Here is a 7,837-nt window from a genome sequence, read left to right as displayed (position 1 = left end):
AAAAAAAAAAAAAAAAAAACTGAACTAATACTTCTTCCCGGGTTTCTTGATGGCATGAAAATAAGAATAAATACAAAATAATTAGCATAGTGCATGACAAGAGTAAATGCTCAATAAATACTCCTGCCCTTTCTTGTCATGAAATAGAGAAATCTGAAACTTGTATATGATTTGAAATGTGAAATATGAAAAACTTACTGTGTAATGAAATACTCAAAGTTACAGAACTTAAAAAGTAAGATGAATTTAACATACAACTTTTAAAAGTCAAAAATGACTTTGAGGCCACATTTGACTCTCCACTGATGCTGCTATAGACCAATAAAAGGAATACAGCACAGTCAATGTGACACAGCCAATGTGAAAACACACAATCTCTTCCTCCCAGCCATTAATACAGAGCTGTGGCAAGAGACTCCGGTTTCTTTCTCCAAGCCAGCACCCTGAGGCGGGAAACTTGGGTTGCTACTTACTGTCAGTGTCATAATTCTTACAGTGGACCAGGCAAGGGCCTGTAATACCAGCACTTTGGGAGGCTGAGGTGGAAGGATTCCTTGAGGCCAGGAGGCTGAGACCAGGCTGGGCAAAGTTAACAAGACCTTGTCTCTCAAAAAACAATGATAATAAAAATTTAACCAAGATTGATGGCCTGTATCTATAGACCCAGCTACTTAGGAAACTAAGGCAGGAGGATCACTTGAGCCCATGAGTTCAAGGCTACAGTGAGCTATGATCATGTACAGTACCCTAGCCTGGAACAGAGCAAAACCTTATCTCTAAAAAATATTTTTTAAAAAAAAATTTTTTTAATAATTCTTATAGGGAAAAGGGATGAGGTAAAGAAAAATAAATGGCTTCTGAATTTCTCATTGGCAGCAGTGATAAGGGAAACAGGTAACTTGGTGCTCACCTCCCTTTTCCCCTTTGAAAATGAAGAACAGGAAAGTGAGGTTGGAATAAAATATCAGATATATAACCATTACATCTCCTTTTTTCAACCTTAACAATGGGTTGCAAAGTTACTGATAACTGACTTATTAAAAACAGATACTGGCTGGTACAGCTGCTCAAGCCTGTAATCCTAGCACTTGGGAGGGCGGAGATGGGAGGATCACTTGAGCTCAGGAGTTTGAGAGCAGCCTGAGCAAGAGTTGAGACCCCCATCTCTACTAAAAACAGAAAAAATTAGCCAAGCAATATGATAGGTGCCTGTGGTCCATGCTATTCATGAGGCCGAGGCAGGAAGATCATTTGAACCCAGGAGTTTGAGGTTCCTGTGAACTAGGCTGAGGCCACTGGATGCTAGCCTGGGCAACAAAGACTCTGACTCAAAAATAAAAAAATACAAAAACCAAAAACCCAGACACTGTTGCATATCTGTATCATTCAAAAAACATTTATTAAAATTACAATGTTTTTACTATTTACATATACTGTACTTCAGATAACAATAATACAACGTCAAAAAGTACTGCCAAATGGCTCGGCACCTATAGCTCAACCGGCTAAGGCGCCAGCCACGTACACCTAAGGTGGCGGGTTCGAATCCCCAGCCTGGACCCGCCAAACAACAGTGACGGCTGCAACCAAAAAATAGCCGGGCGTTGTGGCGGGCACCTGTGGTCCCAGCTACTTGGGAGGCAGAGGCAGGAGACTCGCTTGAGCCCAGGAGTTGGAGGTTGCTGTGAGCTGTAATGCCATGCCACTCTACCCAGGGGGACGGCTTGAGGCTCTGTCTCAAAAAAAAAAGTACCGCCAAAAATAAAAACCATAAAACCGCTATCTCAATTTCTATTAGGTTGATATAGAATTTTAGAATCAAAGAATTCTGAGATCAGAAATGATCTCAAGTATAGTAGTCCTCCCTTATCTGCAATTTTATTTTCTGTGGTTTCAGTTACCCATGGTAGAGTACAGTTTGACATTTTGAGAGGGATCACATAATTTTTATTATAGGATATTGTTAAAATTATCCAATTTTATTCTTATTGTTGTTGTTAATCCTCTCCTGTGCCTAATTTATATCTCAAGCTTTATCATAAGTAGGTACGTAAACATAGCAAAAAACAAGGTAAAAACAGGGTCCTAAACTCTCTGTACCTTCAGGCACCCACTTGGGTGTCTTGGAATGAATCTCCCAAGGACAAGAAATGACTATTATGACTGTAGCTCAGCAGCTAGGGCGCCAGCCACATACACCAGAGAGGTGAGTTTGAATCCAGCCCAAGCCTGCCAAATGACGACGACTACAACCAAAAAATAGGTGGGTGTTGTGGCAGGTGCCTGTAGTCCCAGCTACTTGGGAGACTGAGGAAAGAGAATCACTTAAGAGTTTGAGGTTGCTGTGAACTGTGATACTACAGCACTCTACTGAGGGCAACACAGTGCCAGAAAAATAGAAGAAAAGGTATTTTCTATTCTCCAGCCATCAAAAGGTTCCTTAGTGGAAAACTTTGATTTTATTCTAAATAATGCAAAATTAGTTTGGTATGTTTACAGAGATTCACAGCATACCCCAGCCATCAAACGGGTCCTTAAGAAAAACTAATGTCGACTTGGTGCCTGTGGCTCAAGCGGCTAAGGCGCCAGCCACATACACCTAAGGTGGCGGGTTCCAATCCAGCCCAGACCCGCCAAACAACAATAATGGCTGCAACCAAAAAATACCCGGGCGTTGTGGCGGGCGCCTGTAATCCCAGCTACTTGGGAGGCTGAGGCAGGAGACTTGCTTGAGCCCAGGAGTTGGAGGTTGCTGTGAGCAGTGAAGCCAAGGCACTCTACCCAGGGGCTCAGCTTGAGGCTTTGTCTCAAAAAAAAAAAGAAAAAGAAAAGCTAATGTCCTTAGAAAGTGGAAAACTTTCAATATTATTCTAAATAATGCAAAATTAGTTTGGCATATCTACAGAGATTCACAACATATCCCAAAACAAAAATATACTGAAATTGATTGTGCTATTGATAGTCTTTATTAGTGCCCATAATTAATAGCTCGTATTTTGAACAGTACCCTAATTATCTTAATTGTGCAGTTCAATTCAACTGGTATTTTACAGAGCATAAACCAACCTGACAAAAAGTATGCTGAAATGTAATATACAAAATGTGTGATATGAATAGTGGGAGTTAAGAATCTTGGGAGCGCAAAGAAAAGTAAACCCAACACAGATTCAACCCTTAGAAAGTGGGTAAAATTAGCACAGTCACAAAACAGCACGGGTAACCACAAGGAAACAGAGAAGACTTTCTGACTCAAGACTAGAAAGTTAGACCACATCAGAAAGAGTCTGAAGACCAAGATGAGAAATAGAAAATTTCCATGTTCACCCTAACAATGAAAGAAATATTGAGGTTTCATTTCTACTTCTAAATTTCTATGATTTTAATTTCTGACCTTATTAACTAAGGAACATTTGTTGAAACATTTATTTGTTGAATATTTGATGATTTTGTTCAAGCTTTGTAAAACGAGAACATTCCTTAAAGTAATCAATTCTTTAAACTCTCCTATAGGGAGACTTCACATCTCCTTCAAACAAAATTGACTATCTTTTAGTGTTTAAAGAGAGCCTTGGTAAAAGGCTTGGGTCACACCACTTAATTGTGTTTAGTGGACACAGAATTTCAAGAGGGTCGTTTCCCAAAAATCAGAATAATGGTTCATGTTTTCATCTTCATTCTCATACCCTCATATCCCCTCTCTTTTCTCTCTGATATTACACAATAATTGCCATTTAAGACAGTTGCCAACACCGACCACAATAAACACATTTGCTCCCCCTGAGTTACCACTTAGCAGGTGCAATGAGGAAGTACTCTCTTTCTCATCCGCTAAAACCAAAAGGGCTCACCTCGCAGCTAATGAGCCACTTAATGAAAAAGAAAACCACGACGGGCACCAACTTTCTCCTTAGTGTCAAGAGGCTGCTGGCTTAACAGAACTGGCATTAAGAGCAGGATTCCCGGGCCTAGCTTTGCTCCGCGGCGCGGGGCAGCGTCAGCCGGGAATTGGTGGGTATGCCCTCCTCACCGGTGGACACCTCCCTCGCCCATAGACCTGCCAATACCGGGCTGGACCTCGTCCTGGTTTCGGTCCTGCACTTACCCCCTGCCTGCTCCCGTCCAAGTGCCAGCCCCCCTCGTCCGCCCGGAAGAAAGCTTGGGTACCCTGTAGCAAGCAGAGCCGATGAGGGGAACCCGGTGCCTCAGGCTGGAGCCGGGAGCTCCTTCCCCATCCGTGCCCGCCCACTGTGCGGCCCCAGCCATCCTCACTGCCCTGGCAAGCCAGGAGAACTCAGCCTTATCTCGGGACCTGCTCCACCTCTCGCCGCGCCGAGCCGCACCCACCTGGAGGCCGCCGGCCTTACCTTGCCGGGGCTCGGCGCGCGAGGCTCCGCCCGCTGACTGCCCACAGCGCACAGACTGGTCTCCCTAGCCCCGGGCCCACGGTTTTGCTCGGTCCCGCCGCCGGCCGCGCGCGCCCGCCTCCTTGCTACCATAGCGACAACCCCCGCCCCCTGGCAACTGCTGATTGGTCCGGCTTGGGATCGCGGAGGGCTCCGATTGGCGGGGGCGGGGACGAGGCCGTGCCCGTGAGCTTGGAGGCGGGCGGTGTGTAAAGCCGACGCCTGAGAGCTGCCGGGAGGCTAAGCCAGGAGACACGTGGCGCTCTGCGACGCGCGCGGAGGAGGCCGCGCCTCTTCCTTCCCTAGGTCTCCTGGAGAAGCCTGTGGAGCAAGACTTGGGCGGGTGAGGTTCTGTCCCGAAACTCGGGCAGAACCCCAGGTATCGCCTCCTTCCTGGCCGCTGACCCGCGCCTTGCAACGCCCACCCGGATCAGAGAAGGGCTGCCAGACCCATTCTTACCCACAGGCCTTGCTCAGATCTACCACCCTGGACCTCCACTTTGGCGGGAATCTTACTCGTACGTGTAACCGCAACCCACACCCATTATGTTGGGCCCTCGGTCCCTGAGCCTTGATTATACTTACCCCGCCTTATCTCACTCCCATCTACGGACATCTCCCGCAAAGAACTGAGGCAGCTACTCCAAACCCCTCATTTTAAAGATGAGGAAACAGGCTCAAAGATGTGCATGGGTGGCTTAAGGGTTACAGAAGCTCTTGGAGCCTCAAAGCTGTTTTCAAAGTTTGAGTCTACCAATTAGTTTTTTCAACTGAGAAAGTGGTTTTATAGTTGTTAGTGAAGATTGGATGACATAACACTAACCCAAAACAGTGCAGAACTTGTCGCATAGTAGCAATGGAAGCATCTGTTTTCAGGAAAGAATACAGGGTAGTGGTTAAGTGCACCAGTGTGGATCCAGACTACTTCTGTTGCAAAACTGGACTCTACTTGCCACTAACTCCATGAGTGGGGCAAGTTTATTTAAGTGACGTGCACCTTTGCTTCCTTGGCTGTAAAATGAAGATAATAGTTGCCTCCTACTTATAGCATAATAAATTAATAGAAAAATGGAACATTCTATGTGTTCAATAAATTTTACCCATTCTCAGGTTTGTGGCTGAGCTGGGGCTGTAATTCAGGTCTTTGGATTTCAAGACTAGTTATCTTTACTAATACCTTTAACCACATGATTAACCCAGTACCTCAAGGTTAAGTTCCTTTTGGAGGTTCAGGAGAAGAGAAGAGAACACTTGTCTATTTTCTTTAAATCAACATCTTAACCTATCTACCTTATCATGAAAGTCCAAGAACGTCGTGGCTTTGCTTCTATGGAGGCTTACTAGCAAAGGCAAATATAAGGAAAATAGTCACATCCATGGATAGATTGAAGAATAAAGGCACAAGAGAAAGAAAAGGTATTCCAGAGGTTAGGAAAACTAAATTTCAATTTTAAAAACATGGGAAATAATGTTTTTGTTTTTCATCGCTATAAATAATTTATTGTAAACTCTCTTAACAGTATACACTGATGAGCTTGACAATTCCCTCGGGGGAATTCCGAGACCAAGGAGTCAAAAGGTAGGGAGTATCATGAAAGTGTAGCCTGTGAAGACAGATTGCTAAGGGGCAAATTTCATGCATCTACTGGAGACCAATCATGGTCAGCTAAGCTATGTTGGGCAGGAAGGAGGTGGGTCACATGCCAGGAACATGAAGTTCTCCTTTGGCCAGCCCACCCTAGGTTTCCAGCCCTTTCTCCTGCTTCCTTGCCCATGGTCCTGTATGGTGCGGGAGGGGTGATAAGAAGTGGCCAAGCTTGCAGGTGCCACCAGTTAAGCATAGGGTCCCCAGACCAGTCCTTGGCTGGTGAAGGCCTCCAAGGAGTTGGGATTTCACTGCAGTATCTTCAGACAGGTTGGGACAAGGGATGAGGTCTTGCTCTTGGGGGGCTGCTCACCCTCTGAGGCATCAAGGAGCTGCCGCATATAACAGGAGATACCAAGCAGCACATGGCCTGTGGCTTGCCTGCTGAAGAGGGCCCAGTGGAGAACTTCCTTCATAATGCACTTGGCCTCATGGCAATGGAGATCAGAGGAAAGGGAGTATGTATCATAAAAAGTTGCCTTCATGTTCCAGCAGCCAACAAAGTCCTGTGGATTCAACTTGTACAGGCCAAAGGTTACGTGGGCCACATCAATCTTCTTGGCAGGCTTATGGGAGAGAGGTTAGGTTGGTACCTCAACCTCTGTTCTGATGAGGGCTGCCATTTCTGCCCCTTTGGGAAGACCATAACCTCCTGACCATATTGGAGACCGTATCATCAGACCGTATCATTGGCTCTGTATCATTAGTAACAATTGATAGTGGCAGATCAGGAGATGATACCACCCCCCAACACTGTAGAAAACACTGGACTGTAAGCACGATGAAGGCAGGAACTGTCTTTCCCACTTTTACTACCTATTATCTAATACAGATAAATACACAATGCCTGAATTAGGCCCTAAAATTTAGGATAGATCCTTTAAGGGTAAAGCCTAAGAGAGCTGGTAATAGTATATCGGGATTATTCACAGCAATCCAAGGAGAGGAATAAAACCTGAAAAATTAAAAGGCTGATTACTCCAACAAAATAATGAAAAAGATAACACTACTTTGGTGATGAGGATATTCTCAGCAATATTCAGGAGTGAAGGGAAATGAAAACAGGAGAAAAGGCAAACAATGATAAAACAACATAAAGCAAGATTAGGCATGAGAAAAGAAAAATAGCTCAGAGCAGTCTGAGCTAAGAGAGGCATGCAAAATTTATCCACCAGAGAGACAGGAGTACGGGACTTTAGTTATGCCACCTCCCTACCCCAAACCCCTAGCCATTTCCAGGGGCAATTGTTTAAAGGCATTTTTGGTTTTGTGACGAGCTGTCTCACCCAGTATTATGTTCCTGAAATGCTTGATACAAAGAACAATGTATAGCCAACCAGCAGCTCGTGTTATTTTAATGTAAGTTCTTGATAAACAACTTAGGAACTGCCTCTTCTTTTCCTTTAAAAACCCACTCATCCTGGGTGTGGTGGCATGTACCTGCAGTCCCAGCTACCCAAGAAGTTCTAAGGCTGTAGTATGCCATGCCAACCAGGTTTGGCATCAATATGGTGACCTCCTGGAGGGGGAGGGGGTGCCCCCAGTTTGCCTAAGCAGGTGTGACACAGCTGAGGTCAGAAACAGAGAAATCAAAACTTCCCGTAGTGGCTCGGTGCCTATAGCTCAACCGGCTAAGGCGCCAGCCACATACACCTAAGGTGGCAGGTTCGAATCCCCAGCCTGGACCCGCCAAACAACAATGACGGCTGCAACTAAAAAATAGCCGGGCGTTGTGGCGGGCGCCTGTGGTCCCAGCTACTTGGGAGGCGGAGGCAGGAGACTCGCTTGA

General features: G+C 45.3%; 1 protein-coding gene across 2 annotated transcripts in view; it reads right to left on the bottom strand.

Annotated features, from left to right (window-relative positions):
* The window catches only part of NUCB2 (nucleobindin 2), a 48,412-nt gene extending 43,958 nt beyond the window's left edge, over positions 1-4,454 (bottom strand). The window contains exon 1 of one of the 2 annotated variants that reach the window (XM_003781142.3): positions 4,365-4,454. The gene's annotated coding sequence lies outside the window, so the exon portion shown is untranslated. Of the gene's footprint in view, positions 1-3,848; positions 4,045-4,364 lie in introns of those variants that run through there. The other variant, XM_023518029.1, reaches the window with a different exon arrangement.
* Positions 4,455-7,837: the final 3,383 nt, after the last annotated feature.

Source organism: Otolemur garnettii, unplaced genomic scaffold, assembly GCF_000181295.1.
Source record: "Otolemur garnettii isolate 467f Iridium unplaced genomic scaffold, OtoGar3 scaffold00001, whole genome shotgun sequence".
Lineage (NCBI taxonomy): Eukaryota > Metazoa > Chordata > Mammalia > Primates > Galagidae > Otolemur > Otolemur garnettii.
Note: the sequence above shows the minus strand (reverse complement) of the source record. Positions and strands in the feature narration are given on the sequence as shown.